This window comes from Nanorana parkeri, unplaced genomic scaffold, assembly GCF_000935625.1.
Source record: "Nanorana parkeri isolate BGI_ZX_2015 unplaced genomic scaffold, ASM93562v1 scaffold704, whole genome shotgun sequence".
NCBI lineage: Eukaryota > Metazoa > Chordata > Amphibia > Anura > Dicroglossidae > Nanorana > Nanorana parkeri.
Window position 1 is genome coordinate 250185 of NW_017306972.1, and position 27328 is coordinate 277512.

The window sequence follows — 27328 nt, forward strand, 5'->3', positions numbered from 1 at the left end:
CATTAAGCGTCCCACTTTGACTTTTGCCTATATCCAGATCTGCTAATGTTATGGACTAGGGCACAGTTGGACCTTACAGACCTTCTTTAGATATGCTCCACACTTACCAGTACATTGTGGCCCAGGTTTTGGGATGGTTTGGTCCTGTTTTTGCTCCTTGTGGTGGTGCGCATGTCCATGACCTCCCTTGACTCCAGACATGACTTATTCAATTTGAAGTAGACTGAAAATAAACGGGTAATAAAAAAAGTATTCCTTTTCAAGTTGTGATTAGGTCTCCACAACTCGTCCTCTTTTATACAGTTGTGAACTGTATTTGGAGGGCTTGACAGATGACATCATGTGGAATTCAGAAAATTCAGGACTTTGTATGTGTAAGATTGATTGTTTGAAAATGTTAGAAATTGATCTCCACCCATAAGTACAGGTGTTTTTAATCTGATCACCCCTCGCCTAGATAAGACTTGCATTATTCATCCGCAGTTTTTTTTTTTTCTTTTTCTATTCATTGTGCTTCAACTCTCAGGTTGTCATGTAAGGGTGGACCATACACAAACAAATATTTTTTCAGCAATTAGGTGTTGTCTAGTGAGGTAAGGATACAATGAAATCCTGTGTATAGTCATACATGAGTTATCCATGATACTAGAAGTACTAGTTTTTCTAGAAGATGCTTACTTCAGGATAGTAACTAAAGTGGTTGTGCTGCTGATTAAGTAATGGAAAAAAAATCCATAATCATTGTTATTGTTGGTGAGATTTGTGTATGTGGGATGAATTGAGGGTAATTCATCAATACTGGAGTAGACGAAATCTGAAGCAGCTGTGCACAGCAACCAATCAGCTTCCCTATTCACTTTGTTTAGTTAATTTCAGCATTGAAAATTTATTATAGAGGCTGGTTGCCATATGCTAAATTCTAACTTTTTTTTATCTTCTGTGCTAACAGAAACCATGAGAAAACCCCCCAAAATAAATAATAAATGTATATGGCATAAGCTGCCAAAAATGCAAATAAAAACAAGTAGTGCTTTGCACAACCTTGTGAATTGAATGCACAGTACTGTGCAAACATTTTAGGAAGGTGTGAAAAAATGCTGTAAAGTTAGAATGCTTTCAGAAAGAAAAGTGTTAATAGTTTATTTATTTTTTCATCAACAAAATGGAAAGTAAATGAACAGAAGATAAATATAAATAAAATCAATGTTTGGTGTGACCACCCTTTGCCTTCAAAACAGCATTAATTATTGTAGGTAAACTTGCACATGGTCTTTGAAGGATCTCGGCAGGTAGGTTGTTCCAAACATCTTTGAGAACTAACCACACATGTTCTATTGGATGTAGGCTGCGTCAAATCCTTCCGTCTCTTCATGTAATCCCAGACAGACTCAATTATGTGGGGGCCAAAACATCACTTTCAGGACTCCGTGTTCTTCGTGGTTATTAAAGCGGACCTCTACACTCAAAAATCTAATTCTACCAATGCATCCCTCTATGTATGATGATAGGGAAAAATTACTTCAGTTTGCCAAAACATTGCATCCTGGGAAGGTTACATCAGCAAAGCATTGCTGGGAAATCTCATCTCAGGGAAAGGCATTTTCCTCCCCTGAGATGATGTGTTAGGTCCCATGTCTACTCACATGTGCCAATTTTCTGTAAGTAAAAGAAGAGCTAGTAATCTGCAAATATTTAACATGGCCACTGTCAAAAGATTGGGGAAGAAAAGAGAAATAAGGTAAGCAAAGAGTAAAAAGCGTGCAATTATCTAGAAGTATGTGTTTGTAGATTGTCATTACTAAACATTTATAAAGGTGTGTTTTGTTGTTATTTTAAAGGTTTAATGACGTTGGCTGTATGTTTGGGGTCCTTGTCCTGCTGCAAAATAAATTTTGGGCCAATCACACGCATCCCTGATAGTATCCCTGATAGTATGGTGATGGATAAGTATCTGCTTGTATTTCTCAGCATTGACGCCATTGAGCCTGACCAAATCTCCAACTCCATTTGCAGAAATCCAGCCCCAGACTTACAAGGAACCTCCACCATGCTTCACTGTAGCTGCATACACTCATAATTGTATTGTTCTCCAGCCCTTCTGCTAACAAACTGCCTCCTGCTACAGCCACATATTTGACATTTTGATGTCACCTGCTGGCATTTTTCAGCATCCCAGTCCTTATTTTTTCATGCGTAGTTGAGTCGTTTGGCCTTATTTCCACCTCAGAAGTATGACTTTTTGGTTGCAATTCTTCCAAGAAGACCACTTCTGGCCAGATTTCTCCAGACAGTAGAGTGTACCTTGGTCCCACTGGTTTCCACCACTTTGGTGCTGATAGCACTGCTGGACATCTTCTGATGTTGAAGTTTCCTTGGCCAACCACTACATCTACGATCCTCAACATTGCTTGTTTCTTTGTATTTCATCAAGAGAGCTTGAATAGCACATCTTAAAACCCCAGTATGCTTTTAAATCTTTGCCTGGGAGAGACCTTGCTGATGGAGTACAACTACATTGGGGGGAATTTATCAAAACTGGAGAAAACAGAATCTGGAGCAGTTGCCCATGGCATCCAATCAGCATCTCTCCAATTTGCTCAGGTAAGATTTGAAAATGAGAGAGAGAGAGAGAAGCTGAGTGGGTGCAGGGCAAATCTGCTCCACATTTTGTCTGTTCCAGTTTTGATAAATTCACCCCATTGTGTCTTGTTGCTGTGCTCAGTTTTGCCATGGTGCATGACCTGTGACATGAAACGGACTTCTACAACCTCACCTTAGTAGCAGAGTTTGGCTGTTCCTCACCCAGTTTTAAGCCTGAGGCTGCCTTATTCTGTGCAGCCAGGCTCGCTACACTGATTTTGGGGGCAGTGTTTTGCTGCCCCCCCTGCAAAGTTCTGCCCAAGGCAAACACCTTGTTTGCCTTGTGGTGGATACACCCCTGTTCCCGTGCCTCCCAAAGGAGCAGGGGAGAATGGAAATCATGGCGCAGGGTTAGGGTGGCACTGACAGCGTCGCCGTGCCGGTCCCTGCCGCACCAGCCACAGCGGATCTCTGGACCGGCAGCAGCGGCGAGGAGGCGGCCGCAGTAGAGATACTGGGGGGGCGCACACACGCAGCTACTGCAAGCGATCAGGCGTCTCTCGAGACGCTCGATCGCTTGAATGTAGACTGCCATCACTGGCTGTTTACACTGCTAACTGTTCCCCACTCGTGGGCGCGATGCGCTCCGCCGACGAGAGGGGCAGGACGTCTTACGACGCCATGCTGCTCCTACAAGACTCCCGTTCAGAAACGGTCAATTGGTCAGGTGGTTAATAGTCTATCTCTGTACTGCTTTGTTACAGAACTGGGACATGCTGGGAGTGTGAGGGGCTATACCAGGCTGATCGCTATTTGCTTTTGTCCAAATCCTCCTGTAGGTGGACTTTAAAGACTGACTGTAGTTGGTCTTTCAGTCTCTGGATAAACTATGTAACAAACATAACTAGAACATCTAATTCGAACATCTAATTAGAATATTCATGCAGAAGCAGTCAAAGGGAATGTTATTAGAATGGTCAGTTGTTCTTCTAGGTTCTATTTTAACTAATTAATGTAAACAAATAAATCTGCGCTTCTGGAAAAATAAATTTTGGTTAGACTGGTTATATCTATACTTGTTTATGAAGCTAGTCCTGTTTTATACTTTTATATTAGCTTCCATACTGACCTCGCCAGAATCAATTATAGCTTATTCTTTTGTTCAAACAGCTACCTTTAGCGCTTTGTTTCTCTTGATCATATTTTAACTAATTGCTTCACAAAATTAGGGTTGGCATTTTTAAAAGTAAGCATTATCTTTTAACCTACGAACAAAAAATATATATTAGTTTACTGCCTGGATATTGAAGCTAACAGCTACCAGACACTAAAATGTACACCCACTGTGAGTGTGTATACGTCAAATTGAATATAACTGAATGTGCCAAGCTAAAACCCAAAAAATATATACAGCATTAATAAAGATCACAAAATGCAAGAAACATTAAATGGCTAAATCCATGACTTAAAACATAAATAATGGTGAATAATGAGTTCATGAATCAAAATATATAAAAATATCTGTGAACGTGTCCTGATGAAGTCACACTGGACGTAATGTGTGTAGTGGGGAGCATCTGACGTCCCACTGATCGTTACTACCGAATGGCCGTAGTTGTCTGAAACTCCTGCATATGCTCTTTGAGGGAGGTAGGCTGGGTTCACACCTGGGCGTATTTCAGCGTGTTTTGTCGCGCAAGAAAAACGTCCTACGCGCGGAAAAGTGCACAAGCTTCTTTTTGACAGATTTCAGCGCTGATTCTGCCATAGACTTCAATGGAAACGCCCTTAAAAGGGCGTTTGCGCGTTTTTGTGTTAAAAAAAACACACGTTTTTCACAGGCAAACGGGCACAATCTGGGGACTGTCAGGCACACTTTTGAACCACTTTGCTGCATCATGGAGGACTCAGCACTGCGTGGCCTTGTGGATACAGATACTTTTATCCGCATGGTGCAGGAAAAGCCATGCATATACGACCTGCAAGACTCAGGCTATAAAAATAGGAGGATGAGGAAGCAGGCATGGTCAGAAATTGGAATCCAAAAAAATCTGGAATGATTGTGAAACTTTCAGTCCCACCGTTAAAGAGGCCAAAGGTATGTGACATGTGGTGCAGGTTTCATGATTTATTACTGCAAGTCCAAGTTTGTTCTTTGATTTTCAACACCTTCATGTGTACATGTCTGCCTACTGTAGGTGTGTGTGACTCAGACTGTGGAACAAGGAAACCGGAAAAGGAAATTATGTATCTCGGGAAGTAATTTTCATTGGACGGCTTCTAGTGATTTCAAAAACGCGCGTTTCAATGAACACAAAGACGCCCCAAAAAAGTACAAAAACGTGCATAAAACGCGCATAAAAAAACACCCAGGTGTGAACCCAGCCGTATGTTACACATTCCTTGCTGAGATACCACTGTTTTTATGTGAGTAGCTGTCTTTTAAAAAATTGTACTTTATTTGGATGGTACACGCTATGGTGTTTGCTTTCTTTTCTTGGGTACTGCGATTCTGGAATTTAACATCCTATACTAAGGAAGCAGACCGATTGAGAAGGATTGAAGTCAGGGGTTACTTTTCCCCTAACTAAAAAGTGTGTCACGGAGTTGTCTGCCCTTTTGGGTACAATACTACAAGATATCTTCTCCTCCCCTGGTTAAAGGAGAACTATGGGGTCAGTGTTTTTCCCCATAGTTCTCCTTGGGGTAACGGGAGGACACAAACGGCGTCCTCCCGTCACCCTAAGCTCAGTATACCGCGAGCTACAGCTCGCGGTATACTGAGACGCCGCACCTGGAGCGGATCCCGACTTAGATGACGGGATCCGCCCAGCTGCGTGAGTGACAGCTGGCTCTGCCTATCTAGAGGCAGAGCCAGCTGTACCCGCCCCCTCCCCGTTCGTTCCGCCAGTCAGTGCTGGCAGATCGGAGCGGGGAGAGGGGAATCCAGCCCCTCCCCCTGTCACGGCAGAGAGCCGTGACAGGATCAAGAGGTGAGGGAACCCGGTATGTTTTCCCTCACCTCCCGATCTACTGAGCCGACCTGTGACAGTCTCATTGTCACAGGTCGGCTTAGAACCTTAGAACCAGGTCGGCTCCTTTAAGAAGGGAACTGCCCGATTCAACCTTTCTTTGGCGTCAATTAAGAGGGTGAGCACTCTTCGATGTGGTGCACAAGGTGAATTTGTTGAAGGAACAAGAGATTTTTATCACTACTGTTTTTGCATAAGGACGTCTACATTTATGAACGTTCACAGATATATTTATATATTTTGATTCTTGAACGGAAAAAATACAGATATGAACGTGTAACACCTCACCTTTATCACTTCTCATAGCAGCTTTAGGCTCATCACTGATAGTCCACTTCCCACAAGCGCATATCTTTGTTGCAATCTTTATCCAGCTAGTGTTTGTTGCATTTTTCGATCTTTATTAGTGTGGTATATATTTTTTGTGTTTTTTAGCTTGGCACATTCAGTTCTATTCAATTATCTTCTAACCAGCTACCTTAATATTTGCCACTAGATGTCAGTATGTGCATTTATTTTCAAGATTAAGTGCAGGGTGGTTCTGTAAAACATTGAACTAGGCAATAAGAATGTGCAAAGTACAGTAACCAATAGCAGTTAATCATTTATAATTTTACTGTAGCTAACGATTATTTTCATAATCGATTAGTTAGCCGATTATTGAGTTCGATTTAGTCGGTTAATCGGATAAAAAAAAATGGCTCCAGTGATGGACTACTAGTTTGTATTGTGATTTGTAGTCCATCACGGGAGCAAGCTTGGCGCGGTGGAAATAAAAAAAAGTGTGGTGTGCAATATAGTACATTATACAGCGGCGCAATGCAGAATACCAGCAACTATAGAGGAATACAGCAAATCGCAGCAATAGTACATTATACTATAATGTTCTATTGCTGGGATTTGTAGTCATCTGTAGCTGGTGTTGTTCTGCGTTGCGCTGTATAATGTACTATTGCTGGGATTTGTAGTCCTCTAGCTGGTGGTATTCTGCAGTGTGCTGTATAATGTTTATATGGCGCAATGGAGAATACCAGCAGCTATACCAGCAGCTATAGAGGAATACAGCAAATTGCAGCGATAGTACATTATACTAGAATGTATTATTGCTGGAATTTGTAGTCCTCTGTAGCTGGGGTTATTCTGCATTGCACTGTATATAATGTATTATTGCTGGGATTTGTAGTCCTCTATAGCTGGTGGCATTCTGCGTTGCGCTGTATAATGTACTATTGCTGGGATTTGTATTCGTATATTGCGGGTGGTATTCTGCATTGCGCTGTATAATGTTTATACAGAGCAATGCAGAATACCAGCAGCTATATAGGAATACAACAAATGCCAGCAATAGTACATTATAAATACAGTGTAAAATGTATTGCTGGGATTTGTAGTCCTCAATGTGCCATCAGATATAGAGGACTACAAATCCCACTACCCCAGCAATACAATAATACAGCACCATGTGGGGGGGGGGGAGAATGCTGGCTTACCCGGGCAGCTTGTGGGCCTGTCTGGCAGCTGCCTTCCCACATATGCCTGCTCTTCCTTTTATTGTGGTGCCGATCGAGAATGGGCGGGCCGCGGCGGGGAGATGCGGCTTGCAGGGAGGAGAAGTGGCGAGTTCGTATGGCGGTGAGGAGTCGTGTCATGCAGCAGGGAGGGCCCAATCACACCAAGAGTGCGGCGAGTAAGGGACCTCACTGCGAGGAGAGGATCAGCGGCGTGTGCGGTGGACGTGGCTTCTGCATCGTGTCTGGCTGGTGCTGATGTTGCAGCTCTAAATTTTACTATTGGCAGATGCTTTCTTTTGTATACTACCCTTAGTGCATCTTTGCTGTTTGTGTTACTTTATTGAATAAACCTTTTATGTATGAAATACAGCTAAATGTCTGATATTTATAAGCTCTTGTGGCACTGTATTTTGCAGCCTTTCTGGTTCGTGCTGTTAAGTAAACTTTCATTTCTTTATTCATAGCCAGGAATTTGATATTTTACATCAATGATTGAGTTTAGCTGTTTAAAAAATAAGGAATAATTGGGGATCGTCTAACTGCAAACGTTTTTTTTTTTTAAATCCTGTTCTGTTTTGTCCTGTCCTGAGGCAGATGCATAGCCTCGATTTTGTGTTTTCTGATGTAAGAGACTACCAGGGCTAAAGGGTAAAGAGTTTGGAGAAGGCAGAAGAAGTGAACAATCTGTAATAGCACATTTGAGATGACAGGTTCACTTTAAGTTGACATTAGGGGTCTAATAGACCCCTAGTGTAACCTTTCCACGTCAATAGCTTCAGCTGGGGAATGAGAGCTGCCTTTACTACTTGCCATAATAAATTCTTGCTGGACTCTTCTTTAAAAGAGAACTATGGGGTAAGTGTTTTTCCCCATAGTTCTCTTAAGGGTCATGGGAGGACATATACTAGCATCCTCCCGTTACCCAAAGCTCAGTATATCGCGAGCTGCAGCTCCTGGTATACTGAGACCGGTGCAGCCAGGACGGATCTCGACATTACTGTCGAGATCCACCCAGCTGCGTGAGTGACATCGGGCTCTGCTTATCTTGAGGCAGAGCCAGCTGTACCCACCCCTCCCTCGTCTGTTCCTCCAGTCAGCGCTGGATGTTCGGAGCAGGGAGATGCTCGAGAAGTGAGCGAGCAACGGTATGTGTTCGCTCACTTTCCTGATCTATTGAGCCGACGTGTGACCGTTTCATTGTCACACGTCGGCTCGAACTATGAGGGTGAGTGATTTTCACTCTCCTCATGGTTCTCCTTTTTAAGTCTTTTAGTGCTCTTATTCTGTTTAAAGCACATGTGCACTTATTAGGGAGGGGAAAAAATTAGGACCCATTGCACATTTGATTGTTTATACATGAACGGTGGCACCTTTTAATATCAACTGTTTATTTTTTTTCTTCCCATGATAATATACAGCAAGTTAATAATAAAATCCATATATTGACTTATAAGAAACCCTTGGTCACAAAGTAACTACATGTGTAAGTTACATGACTGATAAAAACGTTTTCAAGATCACACTTGTGATACCAAAATATATAGTAAATATAGAAAAAAATGTCAGCAAAATGTTAAATTTGCTATACTTTATGAAGAACCAAGATCATAAAATAATTATCCACCGGTCTACTTCTCACTCAGAACATAATAAAATAGTTATATTGCATCATAATCTTTTATATCCTTTTCCACTTTCTCACTGTGTTAGTGAATAGTGGTGAGTCTGGGCTTGTTTTAAACCCAGTCCACCTGATATTGCCCAAGCCCACTCAAAACTGTGATCATATTCCCCTCCCCGCCAACCCAGTTAGTGGTGGCAGTTTCAGCTGATTTGAGCCGGGAGGGGTGTGTATTGGTCACAGTTTTAAGCGGCCATGGACTAGCTCAGATGAACTGGGTTTGCACCAAGCCCAGGCTCATCACTATTGGTGAATCACTCAGTAAGGAGCTGGCATGTTCGCTTCATGCCCAGTTTGATATGATCAGATTTTCATTAACATTGCACTCTTCCTTGTGGCTCATTGGAATGCATACCATATGCCAGGATAACCTAGTTCTCATCAACCACCCTGTTTCTAATTCATCTCCAATGTGGTCTAACGCAGACAAGTTCTTAAGAGTTTAACTTAAACTGTTTTGTGATGGATGCTATGATAATTCACCAGTCCTTTTTAATTTTGTGTTTTCCCCAATACTGTAAAATGTCAAAGTTAGACTTTCACAACATGTCTACCTGCCAATAGGCCAATTATAGTTAAATTGTATAATTCTGCAGATTTGTCATTTACTGTACACTGATGTCACTGATGAACTTTGTCGATTTGGAGTGGTGCTTTAAAGGGAAATTGTATTTTTGCTCCTTCAGGAAAAAGTGGCAGGATCTCTTGCAAGTGCATTCCTCTCAGTAGTGTTCCCCTTCGCCATCCCCCTCTACCCCATTTATTTGTCAAGCCAAGAGTCCAAACTCTGTGTAAGCTCTGCGTTGGTCAGTGCTGAATTGTACACAGACTGAATGATCTGTTCTCCTCCCACATGTCACGGTCTTTAGGCCTGGCAATTGGCTGCTCGGGCCTGAACTTTGCATCCTGAGTGAATAGAGAAAAGGTCACATCCTTCCTCATACCCACTGGGTATTTCTGAAGGTACTCGCAGATGAATTGAGCAGCACTGGTAAGGTGTCCATTCAGGGCAACATTACAGCTTCTTTGAAAAGTACATTTTGCACTTCTCATTGATATTTTAATCTCACCCTCTTGACTCTTTATGTTCATCTGTTGGATTCATGGGTTCAAACCCTGTGTAATGTTCGTATCAATTCTATGTTGGAGCATACAGAGTGTTTCACGACTTGCTTCTACCATGTGGCGGTGTTCGGGCCTGGAAATCGGCTACTAGGCCTAAGCACTGTATCTGGAAGAATAGAGACAAGGTCACATTCTCGCCATACCCTGGAGCAACGGGTATTTCTAAAGGCTCTGAGAGGTTATTGGGGGCAGCGGGGGGAGTAGGACAAAGGTAAGTGGGTGTGGGCAGCTATTCAAGAGAATGTATCAATTTTTCCTACGTGACAGGTTCTCTTAAAAGCTCATCTCTCCAACCCCCAACTGATAGTCACTTTCACCGCATCCCCTTGATACCGCACTCCCCTGGACCTAAACCCCTTTAGCAAGCTCTGTATTGGTCAGTTTTGGAGCTTGTACAGGGTTAATAATGATCCCTCCACATGGCAGTGTTTGGTACTGGTGATTGACTGATAGGACTAACCACTGCATCTAGGTAATGCCAGTGGGTGGGGGTAGCTTTTCATGAGAACCACCTCCACCAATAATGGGTAAAGTGATAGATTCTTTTTAAATGATAATTTCATCTTTAGTGAAGTTGCCCTCTAATTAATCCCTTCATTCGTCTGAGTGCAGCCCACCTGGGATAATTATCTTCCTCAATCCAGCAATCCTTACTTTGACAATCCAATTAATTCCTGTGAGTAGCCATGTTCATGGCAGTCATTAGCGGTTCAGCATTGTACAGCTCGCCCACAGGAACAAATGAGACCATGGTGCACATGTGCAAAATGAGGCACCAGCCTAGATCTTGTCAGACAAATGATCGCTGGATTGGAGGCAAACTTCACAGAGGTATGGGAAAGGGGGGATTAATTAAAGGGCAGCTTCCACATAGTTGATGCAGTTTAAAGTGTATGCAAACCCGAACAATGAACTGCTTGTATTTTTTTCCTTTATGGTCTGTTAAATATACAATTGAAAGCATTTTGTTATATCTGTTTGATAAGTGTAAAAAAATAAAAATTTAGTGTGTTGCTGCTAGGCTGTAACTAGCATGAGCATTTGTTTACATTTCTTTTACAGGCTTTGCAGGTCTTCACTAAGCTTGGGGGGTTGATTGTTTCAGGAAATTTCAATCACATTTATTTCTATTGAAATGTATTAACAAGTACTGTGAAACGCAAAATGGATGCTACCTATGTTTCCAGAAATGAATTGGAACGCAAGGCAATTACGAATGTGATTGAAATTTCCTGTTCAGGATTTAAATTGCCCATTTGGAAGTAAAAGCAAACTACGCCGTTCTGACGAAGCCCCGGTGGGGGAAAAACGCGTAAAGGAATAGCGTGGTGTTTGCCTTTCACCTCGGACTATGGATACCTCTATACCAGAATCTATCTCATACATATGAGCGACTCAAACATGATTCCTACATGACATCTGGATTGATATTATGGATGCAGACTGACACCTTGACCCTCCCCCAATGTTTTCCTGAAGTTACCGGAGGAATCATCTGTTCTTGTGAGTATCATACAAGTGGATTTAAACTTGCATTTATCTGTATGGCCATAACATGCTGCCCAGAACTCACTGGAATCATTACTGTTTGGGACGTAACAACTCATCGAAAAGGTCTGTGTCCTCGGATATTATCTGCTTAGAGCCCATTGGCTATCCACCTATCTTCACTCTTAATGACAAGAGTTGGACTGTGGCTTTCTGATTTTTGCCATTGTGATGTGTGCTACGTACAGATTTTCATCCTGCTATAAAGTATCCCTGTGATTTGATCCTGCCTTTGAGTTTGAGGTGATATGCTCTCCCCACATACACTATACCATTGGATCTCATTTTGGGTTCGGACGCTGAAGGGACCCACATTAATCCCTTTATATACGTTTAACCGAGGTTACAGATAGTGCAATACTTACCTTTTACAGGTTTTTAGTATGATCCATTGTGTGCTTTATTTTGTTTGTTAAAGACATTATATTTTTTATATACATGACAACATAGTTGCAGCATGAATTGAGTGGTGAGATCTCCTTTAACCCCTTCGTGACGGGAGACGTACACTGTACGTCCAGCCACAAAGGGACCAAATGACTTGTCACGTACCTGTGGATTTTTTGATAAACGTTTTGGAGACCCACCACTGATTTAATGATATATACTATTTTGTGATTGGAACCTTCCTTCCCCTGTGTATATATAAAGTATATTGGTATCTTGTGCTGGGGGTCCATCTAGGAGCAGGGAATGTTTGCATGGGCAGGGTTGGTGCTGGTAAGGATATGCTGGCTGTTGTGGTGGTGGTTGGGGTGTTGGAATTGGAGGTGGATGTGCAAGAGGTGGGAGAGAGGTAGGTTGAGGCTGAGGTGGTGCACTGTAGGATCGAGATTTACTAGTTGCGGGAATAAACAAGGTGATGTAGTTTGTCACCTTTGTCCTCATTTCCCTCTGGCACTCTTCTGGCACCTTTCAAAAAGTCCACCAGGCTGAATAAGAAGTGGACAGCTGGAGTGTCCTTTATAGGATGTTGCACCATCCTGGATATGAATAGAACAGACAATAAATCCTCAGATTTATACAAGCATAAATAAATGTGTATATGAAATAAAGTCAAATAAAATCTAATAAATTCATATGGGATGTGTTGCTGTCTTCTTTATATAGTGTGTCAATAACTATCAAATATATATGTAAACACAGACAAAAAAGGGGTAAATCACTGCGTGAACTGTGTACTATAAACTGAATATATAAAAAAGAGAGATATAATGGATGTAACTTCATCCACAATCATATATACAGTGCAACCAGGTGCGTACGTAAGTGACAACACGTTAATAAATTGAATTGATCTAAATTGTGTATAATAATGAACGATGTAAAATCCAAAGATAATATACAAAAGAAGGAAATGTCCTAATATTGGAAAAACATATTTTCAGCTGATGGGGAACTTGGGGGGATGAATCTCAATTGGAGGTGCCAAGGTAGGTCAGAAGGACCGGAGACCCCCGTAGGGAATACACTCACCATATCCTGGAGGAACAAGAGCCGTCTTTTTTCCGGGAAAGAGGAAGGCGGTTAGTAATCCATCCGTCTTTAGCGGTCAGGTGTTGCGATCTCTTCCCAGTTCTGATATCTTTAGTCAAGGAGCCGTTGTTTTAGCCGAAAATAGGTTTCTTGTACGGCTTCAGGGATTACCACGGTTCCTGTTCTCGGAGTGAGTGCAGGTAATGAAGGAGCATCTGCCGTCTTAGCCGTGGGGAAATTTCCTGTGCAGCTTCCCGGAGTTTTACCCCCATGTGTTTGTACCATGTGTCTGGCAATTGGAGATCTTAAATCTCGTGCCTTTTAATGTCAGAGATATGATCAGAGATTCTGTTTTTTAACATTCTTTTTGTTTTTCCTACATAGAACATGTCACACTTGCAGATCAAGAAATATATGACCCCCTGGTTTCACAGTTGGCAAAGTGTTTGCTTCAAATGTTTTGACCCCTAGGTGTTATAATCTCTGATCCTACCTGAATGAAGCTGCAAAACTTGCCCTTCTGGCATTGATATGTACCTGGGTATTTACAACAGGATAGTTTTTTCTGTTACTTTTATACTCACTAGTGGTCAATTTGTCTTTTAACTGCTTGAAAACCAGGTGTTTACACCCCCCTTCCTGGCCAGGCCATTTTTCAGTATTCTGCGCTGTGGTACTTTTGACTGACGTTTATTCCGTCATGCAAAGCTGTACTGAAATTCATTTTATACCATTTTTTGGGGACAGATAGAGCTTTCTTTTGGTGGTATTTAATTACCACTACGGGTTTTATTTTTTACTATAATTAGGAAAAATTACTGAAATTTTTTTTTACATTATGTTAGGAAACATTTATTATTACCCAGTTTTTCGGTAAAATATAAAAGTCGGGGTCACGTCGGCTAAATATACACCAAACATGTCAAGCTTTAAAATTGCGCGCACCCGCGAAATCGCAGAAAACTACCATGCCCCCAATTGGCCATATGCGACACTTTAAAAGCTTTTACCGCTCATCAGTTTAGTGTTATCAGTGATTGATGGCCCCAGAATGATTGCTCTCACTCTGATGTTCGCGGCGATATGTAACATGTGCGGCGTAATGGGCGCAATCGTCTTTTTTGCACGTATGCGATCCCCGACGCATGTTTGCATGAGTGTATATATGGGTGGGGACTTTACATTTTTTTTTAATTCTTTTTCATGTGTAACTTAAAAAAATGTTTTTTTTTGGGGGGGTTGGACTAATTTTTTTCCTATTTTTTTTTCCTATTTTTTTTTCCCCCCACTAAACTGTATTGCTATCACATACGGGGGCTAATAAAATCCCCCTATGTGATAGCAAAATATGTGACAGGTCCTTTTTATGGAGACTTTAGGGGTCTCCAAGACCCCTAATGTCACCTAGAACCCCCAAAAGAAGCTGATGAAGCACATATCTGCTCCATCAGCTTCTTTCCAGCTTCTGAAGCTGGAGAGTGACAAGAATGTGGAAGTGATGTAATATACAACACTTCCCCATTCTTGCAGAGCAGAGGGGACCAGAGGGAGCTCGTGTAACGATCTCCCTCTGATCCTCTGTGACACAGGCGCCATGCTGATCCCGGGCTCGCACCGGGCACAGCGGAGCCCGGGATCAGCGGGACAACATTTTTTTAAGTTGATGATCTACAGTTTGTAAAATGATTTGTAGAATAAAAGATACATTTTACTATTCTACTTCGTGATAGTATTTATTTTTTTGGCTGTAGCTATAATCATTCTTACTTAAGTGATGTCAGTCCATATTAACCTGTCTTGCTACCTGTGTAGTGTGAGTATGCTTCAGTCCTGTTAATGGAGTTCATAAAATTAAGCAGCACAAATGTTATTTTTTACAGCACAAGCGTAGCACTAACCAACCAGCCCGGTTTCGTGTCTTTTGGCTGTTGCGGGGGGCTGGTGATGTCATCATCTTAAAAAAAACAATTGCTATTATCTTACAAATAAAAGCAGCACAGGTGTTAATTTTTACAGCACAAACCAGCACAAATGTAGCGCTAACCAACCAGTCCGGTTTCGTGTCTTTTGGCTGTGGTGGGGGGCTGGGTGACCTTTGGTGACCTTTAATAAATGGTTAATAACTCAAAAATGAAAGGAGGTAGAATGAAGCTTTAAATGGCACAAACCAGCACAAACGTAACACTAACCATCAAGCCCGGTTTCGTGTATTTTGGCTGTGATGGGGGCTGAGTGACCTTTTAATAAATGGTTAATAACTTGACAACGAAAGGAGATACAATGGAGATTTAAATGGCACAAACCAGCACAAACGTAGCACTAACCATCCAGAAAGTTTCATGTCTTTTTGCTGTTGTAGGGGGGCTGGTGATGTCATCATCTTGAAACAAACAATTGCTATTATCTTTAAAATAAAAGCAGCACAAATGTTAATTTTTGCGGCACAAAACAGCACAAACGTAGCACTAAAGAAACACACTGGAGTTTTTGTTTGTGCCGATTGAAGGGGGGCCAGCTTCGCTGAGCGTGCTTAATGTCCTGCAAGTTGAGAGGTGGGGCCTCCATGGATTGGACTTGTTTTTTCAGCACATCCCACAGATGCTTGATTCGATTGAGAGCTTGCGAATTCAGAGGCCAAGTCAAGACCTCACACTCATGTTACTCGAAAAATTCTTGAACCATTTTTGCAGTGTGGCAGGGTGCATTATCATGCTGAAAGAGGCCACTGCCATCAGGGAATACCATTTCTATGAAGGGGATCACTTGGTTAGCACAAATGTTTAGGTAGGTGGTACATGTCGAGGTAGTATCCACATGAATGGCAGGACCCAAGGTTTCCCAGCAGAACATTGCCCAAAGCATTACACTGCTTCTGCTAGATTGCCTTTTTACCATAGTGCATCCTGGTGTCATCTCTTCCCCAGGTAAGCAACACACACCTGGCCCTCCACATGATGTAAAAGAAAATGTGATTCATCAGACCAGCTACCGTCTTTCATTGCTCTGTGGTCCAGTTCTGGTGCTTACGTGCCCGTTGTAGGTACTTTTGGTGGTTGACACGGCTCAGCATGGGCACCCTGACCGGTCTGTGGCTATGCAGACCCATATGCAATAAACTGAGAAGCACTGTGTGTTCAGGCACCTTTCTATCGGAACTGGCATTAACTCTTTTAGCCATTTGTGCTACTGTAGCTCATCTTTTGGATCGGACTACACGGGCCAGCCTTCAAACCCCACGTGCATCAGTGAGCCTTGGCCGCCCATGACCCTGTCGCTGGTTCACTGTTTTTTTTCCTTTTTGGTAGGTCCTGACCACTGGAGACTGGGAACATCCCACAAGAGCTGCAGTTTTGGAGTTGCTCTGACCCAGTTGTCTAGCCATCACAATTTGGCACTTGTTGCACAAATCTTTACGCTTGCCCATTTTTTTTTTTCTACATCCAAATTCCTGACAAAGATTTATATGAATATAATTAGTTTCCTTGAAGTGGGAACCTCCCAGAAAACATATTATGCCATGTATATATGAAACTACTGTACTTTATGGCTGATGATTTAGAAATACTCATCTTTAAAAGCACCCATCCCATAACATGATGAAAATAAGATTATACACAGTTGTGGGTGAGTAACAAACACAAGGAAGAACCTAAATAAATAACAGGGTATGAGCTGTGAACCATTTAGCTGACACACAAAGGAAAACCAATCCTGAGCTATTTATGAGAATAAATTACATTGAAGTGATTGATGGCTAACAATTTAGATCTGACATTATTTATACCTTTTAAAATGTTATACAGGTTCCTTTTAATTATTCGTTAGGTTAAGTCTTCAAAGACGTAATCTAATAAGGAAGAGCAATGGATGAATCACCTGCAACTTTTGATGTTAACAAAAATCCTCTTGGATTGAATAGGCAGTATGTTTTGCACAATTGCGGCAAAAACTAGCTGTGTGCATGTAATCCATTCTAAAGTAATTTCTTCTGTTTTTCTCCCTACTGTCTGGACATCTTGCCTTGCTATTGAATCCTTGGTACCTTGAAATTAATCAATCTCTGCTTAGCCAATTATGTTACTGACTAGGCAACCCAAGCCTGGGATCTTTCATTACAATATCTGTCCCTCCAGTGCTCTATAGTTAACTTAAATAGTATGGATACGGGTGATAGGTACTCTTCCTTATGTTTTGGATAATGTTATTACATTTTTCTGTTTTTATTGAATAAGAGTTATGTAAATACAGGCTGGCAATACAATTTTGTTTTAACGTAATAAGAGTTTATTGAACATTTTCACATACAAACGCAAAAGAAAAAGTATTCATGAACAAATGAGCAATAAGAGATATCAGGATAATATACAATAGGTCATAAATAAGAGATTTATAAATCAAAGTGGATAACAAAGTAATAGGAAATCAGTATGCAGGAGCTCACATTATGGAGATTGTTCGATATAAAGGTGCAGGTCCATTTAGAACGAAGAGAGCGGGCTAACATTTTTCCGCATTTGCACCATGCTCAAAGAAGGGACGTTTTAAGGAGTCTCTATGTTTTAGGGCGGCTTGGTTAAGGAGTGTGCAAAGCTGGGTTCTTTTTTGAGTTAGAGTTTATCAGAATGTGGAATCAGAGGTAGATTTATGGCGATGTTCTAGAATTTGTATTTATTGAAGTAGGGAATTTATGGCAGAAGATCTTTCTTTTTTATGGTGGGATCAGTGCAACACATTTAGGGTTTCCCATTTCAGGGGGGAGGGCGCTGGATCATGCGCGTGTATTTAGAGAAAATCATAGATGGCGGATTGGTCAGCTATCAAAGTGGTCAGATCATTCAATAGTAATTCATTAAGGCGCCAGCTCAGTGCGGGGGAGAGAAACTGGAAAGGTTAGGTATAGAGAGACAGGGTGATGGTCGGACCATATATGAGCATCAATGGAGGTGAAGGGGAAATTGGAACAACCATTTTGTTTATAACATATTTTGTTTTAATCAAGTTTTGCCTAACATCCTGCATTTACGTTATGTCCACCCAAGAATGCCTCTTTAACTTTATTTACAAGGAAATCGGTTCCTGTGTACAACAGAGGTCCTTTTAGAAGAATCATAAACAACATGTGTTTGTCACTTCTGCAGATGTCATCAGAAAGATTTACATTTCAAAGGACATAGAGGGTCAGGTTCCCACCCAACTTAGACCCTATATACAGAATATTGTATTAGGACCATAGCCAGTCAGAACAATGATGATCCCAATGCTATGTATTGAATAACTCTCCATGAATGCATGTACAATAAATACATTTACTTTTTAATATGGCCTCAACAGTCAACGTTATTGAAACCCCTGAGTTTGGGTTTCCCTGACAGAGGCTTTGGGTTTCCAGGTAAGCAGGTGGTGGGATATTAAAAAAAATAGTCCAGCCTGCTGTGTGTAAAATTAGCCATATATCAGAGAGTTGAAAGGAATTAAGTTTCTTTTTCAATTTATTGGGATGAGAGAGAGGTATTTGTGACTTGCCATAAGAGGTGTCCATTGACTGATCAAGTGTTAGATTGAAATCACCACCTACTATAAGAGCTCCTTCCACAAATACCTCTGATTTAAGTAAAATATCCATCAAGGTGGATTCATTGTGATTTGGCAAATAAATATTGACTAGAGCAGTTTTGGGAAAGGGTTCCCTTTTAGGAATATGCATCTCCCTTCCTCATCACGCTCAACCTGTGTCAGTTGAAAGGAAATTGACAAGTGAAAACAGATGGTTACACCTTTTGGTTTTGCTAGTGGGATTATTACTGACAAAAACATCTTGATAATAACGAGACTGTAAAACAGGAGGATTTGGGTCTCTAAACTGGGTCTCTTGTAAAAAAAAAAAAGGACATGAGCCCTACGTTTTGTGCATGTGATCTAAAACTTAAAGTCTTTTCCGAAGATCATTAAGGACTCTAAATTTAGAGTAGCCATGATAAATAAGAAAACATCGTAATAAGAGTCTGAGGAACACTGCTTGGAGTGAAAGAAAAGAGAAGGAAGAATACAAAAAAGTGAGAGAAGAAAAAAGGGGGAGCAAGAACAGAGAATATAGAGAGTGTAAGACATAAATTACAGTCTAACTGCTCAACGGGATAAAACCCAAGTTGTATACGTCAGAACCCGCCAGTAGGATCAAGGACGTATAACCTATGTGGAGGAAAGAGCTGCCAATCAGGAGGCAGCCACAACTGGACCAGTCATCCAATAAAAATGTTAACATGTAAACCATATAAATAAGTGCCAAATGGTAAAAAAAAGAAGAGGGTAGTAAGCAAGAACCTTATCTAATATCAAATTACAATAAACCAATAAGTAAGAAAGCTACTCGTATATTCAGAGACATGGTTAAGACTCAAAAACTTGAAATGCTGGGTAAGTGGATATAAAGAAAGAAACAAAAATATTTAAGATGGTATGGCATAAGAGCAATAAGGATGGGCAACCCAGTGAAAGTATCATGTCCATCAGTGCCAATTGATCCAATGGGAATGCTCTAAAAAAAACTTACGAAATGGAGATCCACGTGGTGCAAAGTTCTCTCAGCAGAGAAAGCCGACCAGCATATTCAAGTTGTTTCAGGAACTAAATTAAAAGTTCCCAGAAGATACAGCAGCAGGAATCCAGGCACTTCTTCTTGGAGAGGACCGTCATCCACTGTTGCAGTTGGGCCAGTTTGGTCAAGGGGCGCAGAGCCCTGCGTCTTGCCAGTGTGCGTTGAGGGCGGTTAGGGAAAAGAGTGATTTCTGCCCTACAAAGTCCAAATAATGCCTGTCTCTGGCTTTACATAGAATCTCTTGTGTTTGTTTAAAGAAATTGATTCTGCAGAGCACATCGCGAGGCTGAGCCAGTGAGGGGTTCTTATAACCCAGGGTGTGGTGGACTCTATCAATTTCAATAGGATCTGTAGCAGAGCAATCCAAAAGCATGTTAAAGATCCTTTGGACCATACGCTCCAGGTCTGCTGCACCTGTGGCTTCTGGAAAACCACGGATCCTTTTGTAATGTTTGTAAGTTCTGGTGCTGTTCTGAAGCCAGAGACTGTAAGGCTTCAATTGCAGATACAGTTGTGTGAAAAGGTGTTGGCCCCCTTCCTGATTGATTTTTCATTGTTTTGCACGTTTGTCACACGTTAATGTTTCAGATCATCAAACAAATTTAAATATTAGTCAAAAATAACACAAGTAAACACTGTGATGATGATGGGGGATTTGAGTCTGAATATTGCAAAATAGAATTTGTTTGTTTCCCCAGTCAGAGCACCTGCAGGTCTTCATTTAGAACTGACAGGTCCCTCCACATTCCACAGAAGAGATGCTCTGGCTGTGATCTTTTATTGCCCAGTCCGAGTGAAATTCAAACATATCTCTGCTAATCCTTTTATGGCTGTCGTAATTAAAGGCCCTCCCATATATTACGAGTGGACATTTAATATCAACAATCGTGTCTGAAGAGGGGGTGACCTCGCATTCTCTCTAAAAGTCATAAAACCTGAGGTTGAAAATCAAGTTACATTTACATTTTATTAATTTGAAATTGGGTGGGAATAGATAAACTAAAGGTTCATCCTCCGCCTGCTTTCCCGCCCCAACCCTGCCTAGGGGCTGGCTTCGGGACACCCCCTAAGAGGGGCTTATAAAATATGGTGGAAGTTTGGGTAAAGGGTTAACTGCGGAGTTACCCAACCCTGGTGACTATCACACTCAGTCTTCTGGCCTGAGATTGTGTCCTGCGAGCTGGGAAATCTCTGTGAAGGGTGAGGCTGAGAGTGCTATCGCCATGTCCTTGTGACGCTCACGCTCAGTTCAGACTTGTGTATGGTAACGTGGGTTTGACGTACAGCCGGTTTGGGCCAGGTGTACGTCACAAACACAACATGCAATTTTTAAAGGAAGGTTTTTATTATTAGGGGAAAACAAAAATTAAACCCACATGGCCCTGTGTGAAAAAGTGTTTGCCCCCTAAACCTAATAACTGGTTGGGCCACCCTTAGCAGCAAGAACTGCAATCAAGCGTTTGCGATAACATGCAATGAGTCTGTTACAGCACTGTGCAGGAATTTTGGTACACTCATCTTTGCAGAATTGTTGTAATTCAGCCACATTGGAAGGTTTTCAAGCATGAACCGCCTTTTTAAGGTCATGCCACAGCATCTCAATAGGATTCCAGGGTCGCCCCTGGAAAAGCACCTTGGCCCCACGCCGATGGGGACAAGGGCCTCTTCCCCTTGGCTGTGGGGGTGCGTGCAGGGGGGCTTATTCACATCAGGGTAGCCCTTTTAATAGAGGGGCACCCAGATGCGCCCCCCCTCCCCTTGTGAATGAAAAGTGTTAAATAAAAGTTTGACAAAAGAGGCCAGATTTTTGAAAAAAATCCTTTATTTGCACAAAAAAACAGACACGTTTTTGAAAAGTTTTTTTTTACCCCCCCCCCAAAAAAAAAATTGATCCACTGACGTAATCCAGGGTCAATCACGACGCCCAGCGTTTTCCACCACGACTCGATGAAGTAAAAAACAATAGAAAATAAATAGAAATAATAAAAAATAAATAATGAACGCCGACCTGTCCGCTGCAACAAACACCCTCCGCAGAATGGCATTTTGACAGATGCCGGTAACATATAAACATTTGGGCGGAGCTAGCTGTGACAGCTAGCTCCGCCCAACTATTTACAGTTGTAACAGGTGAGCCATGATTGGGCAGAGTCATCATGACTTTTCCCAATCACGGCTCTCACAGTTCTTTGTGCCCTGATTGGACAAAGTCTTGCACCTGACCTGTGGTCAGGTGCAAGGCTTTAGCCAATCAGGGCTCACAAGGCACAGTGCCCTGTGCGGGGTGCTCGGTGGGAGAACGGCCCGCCGAACACCCTGACAGTTTGTCGAACAGCCGATGTTCGTGTCGAACTCGCGTTAGGCTCGAACATTGAGTCCAACCCTGCTCTTAAGTAGCCAGGTGACAGCGCTTTAGTGTGGTGTTAAGTGGCTCTGTTGACCAGTCCTCTTAACAACATAATGGATTATGTAAACCTAAACTTTTAAATGATTCAAAAATATTTATTAAATCTTGGATAAGAAATATTATTTTCTTTCTATTTTGAATGTTTTTGCAAAAGAGACAAATACTTCCTGCCACATTAAAGGAGAACTATGGGGTTAGGGCTTTTCCCCATAGTTCTCCTTAGGGTAACGGGAGGACACAAACTAGCGTCCTCCCGTCACCCAAAGCTCCGTATACTGCGAGCTGTATTCTGAGACGGCGCAGCTGAAGCGGATCCCGACAATTATGTCTGGATCCGCCCAGCTGCGTGAGATTTGTCATGTGCATTTCATGTAGACAAATTACATACGGTAGAAAATAATTGGTAATATGATTTTGAATTGTGAACCTTGTGTTTGCTGTTGTATGTTTGAATGCTTTTCCAAGTACTGCAGTAAAAACCATAAACTAGAACCGGAAAGACATTTTCTATTCTTGCCTATGTGTTTCTCTTAAATTTTACGATGTTATGATGAGCATGTAGTTAATTTGTTTTACAGCATATAATTGTATGTCATTTTTATTCTATAAAGTCAAATCATTTCAGTAAGGTTTAATTTTATTCAGTATAAGCTCCTGAATCAAACATATGACAGAGAAGCAACCCTGTTAATGATCAGTATCAACTTCAGCGCAATTATGCTGTGACTTAGCTTTGTTTGAATGTACTGAAACATCAGATTCTATTATATTTTACGTATATTTTGTATTGGATATTAGGGGAGTGCTTTTCATACTGTTTTTTTTCACGGTTATGGGACACTGGACATGGCACGTTAATTCATGATATCATAAATGATTAAGGAAAAATGTGCTTACAGCCAAACTGCAGCCCTACCCTCCGTCTTGTACAGTACAGGTTGGTTTCTCTCAACAGTCACCATTAAAAGCCACAGCAAGCCACATAGATCCCACCTTATTTTTCGACCTGAAAGACGTCCAGCATCATCTATCACTTTCCTTCGTAGCCTTCCTGTCCCTTGCCCCCTTGTTTTTATTAAATGAATTTCAGTTCATTTAATTTAAGGCATATGGCTGTCTGCATAGCTCTTTCCAAGAGCCAACTCACACGCTTTTGTCAGGGCTGAGGTCTTTTAATGAATGTTCAGACAAGATACTGTGGTGGTTTTGGAAGGCTATGAACATCACCCTGCTGGCCTCTCCCACCAGCCATTATCTGTCTGCATTGCATAGAGAAACACAGAGACCACAGTGATTATGTCAAAAATGCATCTAAAATAAAGAACGTAAATAAAAAGGTTTTTTTTTTTTTATAATTCATTAGCATGTTGATGAAGGGGGAGGGAGAAGCCAGGGAAGGCAAAATATAAGCAGGGTAAACTTCAGATTTTAATATTCTTAGTTATTTAAATCCACTTCAATGATCAGCTGATATTTATTTTAGAGAGGTTACAATGACTTGGTACAGTGATTTACCACTATATCATAAAATAACTATGGCTAATTTAAAACCAATTTTTCTTTGAAGGTATGGACTTTTTTTTCATATCAATATCTTTTTGTAGTGAAATATATGAGGTAAATAGGGGAGGAAGAGATGAGACTGTGAATTTTTTTTTGTTTTGTTTAGGGTTGGGAGGGGTTTTGAGTTCTCGGGTTTTTGTTTTGTTTTTTTCTTTGTAGCGGAGACCCTTAAGGTTAATACATTAACACAGATATACTTGGTTTCACCATATGAGCATCATTTGGTCAAGCAGGCCCAGACTAGCCATCGGGCATAGCGAGCTGGGCCAGGCCTGCCATGGGTCACCCTGTCCCTGAGCTCCCTACACGCAGCCCACCATGACCACACCACCTGCGTGCAGGGAGTAAGGCTGCCAGCTCACAGCCATCCGGTCCCCCGGAGCCCGCACTGTCCCAGCTAGTACGGCGTTAGCCTTTGTTCCCAGCAGAGTGTTGGCCTTAGTTCCCAGCCACGCTCTAAGCTGCGGCTGAGCCGGAATGGAGGGGAGCTCGTTGCTGGGGTAACTCGATGCTAAGCCAGGACCCCAAGACCTTGCTCGGTATTCTTCTTGTGTGCTGAAGAGGCTCCACAGACCAGTTCCCACACAACATGCACGGTTACCCTTCCCTGCAGACCCTTCTCCTGCTACAGAGTGACCGGCTGCCCTAAGCGTGATTTGTAAGCCTATCCTTGCTGTACTGTATTTTCGTTTACCCTGTACTGCACCCAGATTGCTGCCCTGCAACCCTGGATTCTATCCTTGCTGTACTCTATTGCACTGTGCCCCTTAATAAAGAATCCCCTAGCTAAGGGTCTTAAAGGCCACTCCCGTCACAGGGTCGAACACAAGCAGAGCCCGGAACTATTTCTGATGCCGGAATTGCCAAATCCGAAAACTAAAATGAGAGCAGCGTGGAGGGTGAGCAGCGTGCTGGAAGTCAATGTGTTACTTGCTGGATCACAGAGAAGCAGGGCACTGACGATTGTCAGTGTTATAGTTAGAATCTGCAGGACACTGTTACAGTAATAATCTCCTGGGTACTGTTGTGGTAATAATCTATGGTGCACAGTTGTAGCAATAATATGCTGGGTACTGTTGTAGTAATAATCTGCTGGGTGCTGGTGTAGTAAGAATCTGCAGGGAGCTGTTGTGGTAATAATCTGCAGGATACTGTTGTAATAATCTACTGGGCACTGTTGTAGTAACCTGCTGGGTACTATTGTAGTCGTAATAATCTGCGGGGCACTGTTGTAGTAACCTGCTGGGTACTATTGTAGTAGTAATAATCTGCGGGGCACTGTTGTAGTAACCTGCTGGGTACTATTGTAGTAGTAATAATCTACTGGGCACTGTTGTAGTAACATGCTGGGTACTATTGTAGTCGTAATAATCTGCGGGGCACTGTTGTAGTAACCTGCTGGGTACTATTGTAGTTGTAATAATCTGCTGGGCAATGTTGCAATAATCTGCCGGGTACTGTTGTAGTAATAATCTGCTGGGCACTGTAGTAGTAATAATCTGCTGGGCACTGTAGTAGTAATAATTTGCTGGGTGCTGTTGTTCGAACCTGCTGGATACTGTTCTTGTAATCTGCTGGGCACGGTTGTGGTGATCTGCTGGGCGCTGTTGTAGCAATAATCTGCTGGGCGCTGTTGTAGCAATAATCTGCTGGGCACTGTTGCAGCAATAATCTGCTGGGCGCTGTTGTAGCAATAATCTGCTGGGTGCTGTTGTAGTAATAATCTGCTGGGTGCTGTTGTAGTAATAATCTGCTGAGAGCTGATGTAGTAATAATCTGCTGGGTGTTGTTGTAGTAATAATCTGCAGGGTACTATTGTAATAATCTGTGGGGAGCTAGTGAAGAAGCTGCCTATGGTCTTGATAACGGTGATCTTGGGACGTGTCTCGAGGAGATCCTCTTTCTCAAGCTCAAATGGAAAGGTTTCCATTTGAGCTTGAGTAAGAGGATCTTCTCGAAATGCGTCGCTCTTTCACCACCGTTCCGTGCACGTTCTTCCCCAGCCTTCTGTCACTTTCACTCCATCACGTCCCAAGATCACCGTTATCAAGACCATAGGCAGCTTCTTCACTAGCACACACAGCATTCAGTTTATATTGATTCTTCATCCATCCCTTCACTTGCCGGGAGACACTGAACACGTCTCGCATCGCTAACACTCCAAGAGGGCACTCCATGTCAGAACCTCGGCTCCCCAAGTAAGTCCTCAATCCTTTGTTTTTTGATGAATTTTTGTTCTCTCCACCCGTCACACATAGCACTGTTTGTTCCTATACCCTCCACACTCCCAGGATTTGCGCTCTTATTGCCTCTTTTTTATAGTAATAATCTGCGGGGTACTGTTATAATAATATATTGGGTACGGTTGTAGTAATAATCTGCTATAGTAATAATCTGCGGGGTACTGTTGTAATAATCTGTGTGGGTACTGCTATAGTAATAATCTGCGGGGTACTGTTGTAGCAATAATCTTCTGAGTTCTGCTGGGGTACTGTTGTACTGAATAGAAAAAGGACGCTGTACTTACCAGAGACTCGTAAGCCCCCCATGTGATAACAATTAAAGTAAAGTTAAAAATAAAATTAAATAAATGTAAAAATTTTTTTTAAAATGTAAGTCCCCCGCCCCTGTGAGCACGCACATCGTCACGTAAACACGCGTCGGGTGCGCCTACGTATGAAAATGATTGTGCTACACATGTTGGCTATCGCCCCGCACGCCTGAGAACAATAATTCTAGGGCCAATATTTACACGAATCTCTAAACTGATGACCTGTAGCGGCATATAGGGACTTTTTAGTGTACTAAATTCTGTCACAGTTTCACGGATGCACACAATTTTGTAACCTGGACATGTTGGGTATCTATTTACTCGTAACCTCATCTTTTATATTTTACCCAAAAAATGGTTTTATATAGCGTTCTGGGGCACTAAATTTAACTTAAGTGCATTTTTCGCAAACTTTTTGGGTTTGATAATAAGTTGTGCTAATGTCGCGCAACATAAACATTTGCAACTGCCGCCATTTTATTTTATAGGGTCTTGGCTTTCAGAAAATATATAATATTTGGGGTTTTGAAGTAATTTTCAGGCCTCAAATGTGAATTATGACATGTAAAAAAAATGAAAAAAAGGGCTTTATCCTTAAGGGGTTAAGAGACTACTAACTTATATATATACTGATATTTTGTGTGTACCTCGGTCTCAAAAATGTGGTCCCTTAATATGAAAACAGTGCATTGGTGGTTCAAAGTAAATGTGCAGCTGTGCCATAGTCCTTATTTGAAAATGAGTAATATGCTGATAGGAGGATAGAGCAGTAAAACAAAATGCTTTGTCTATATTTTGTTAATCCCATGATGGCATACATGAAAAACCAACAATTAACCATGTAGAGAACAAGTGATGCATTGCAAAAAGCAGTAAATTGTTTTTTATTGGGCCAGTTTCATTAACATGAGATAAAAAGATGCAGGTTTTACCCAATATAATGGGATGGGTGGGGTTTATTAGTAGCTCTGGCTTTGGCACGCATGTGATATCTTCATTTATCACAGCAAAAGTTGGCTTGGCCTTGGCAAGGATCACAGGGATCAGGACAGCAGGAGACCGGAACGACACTGTAGTTGCACGGGTTGCATGGATCTACCAAAATAGAAATGCTTAATTAGTAATAGTTCAACCTAAAGCATCAGTACAGCTCCACTGAGATTTTCCATTTGAATCCAACATCCTTTTTTGAGGTTATATAACAAATGAGATATCCTACAAACCTTACTAAACCGTTCTTTCTTTGGGTATGTGTGATC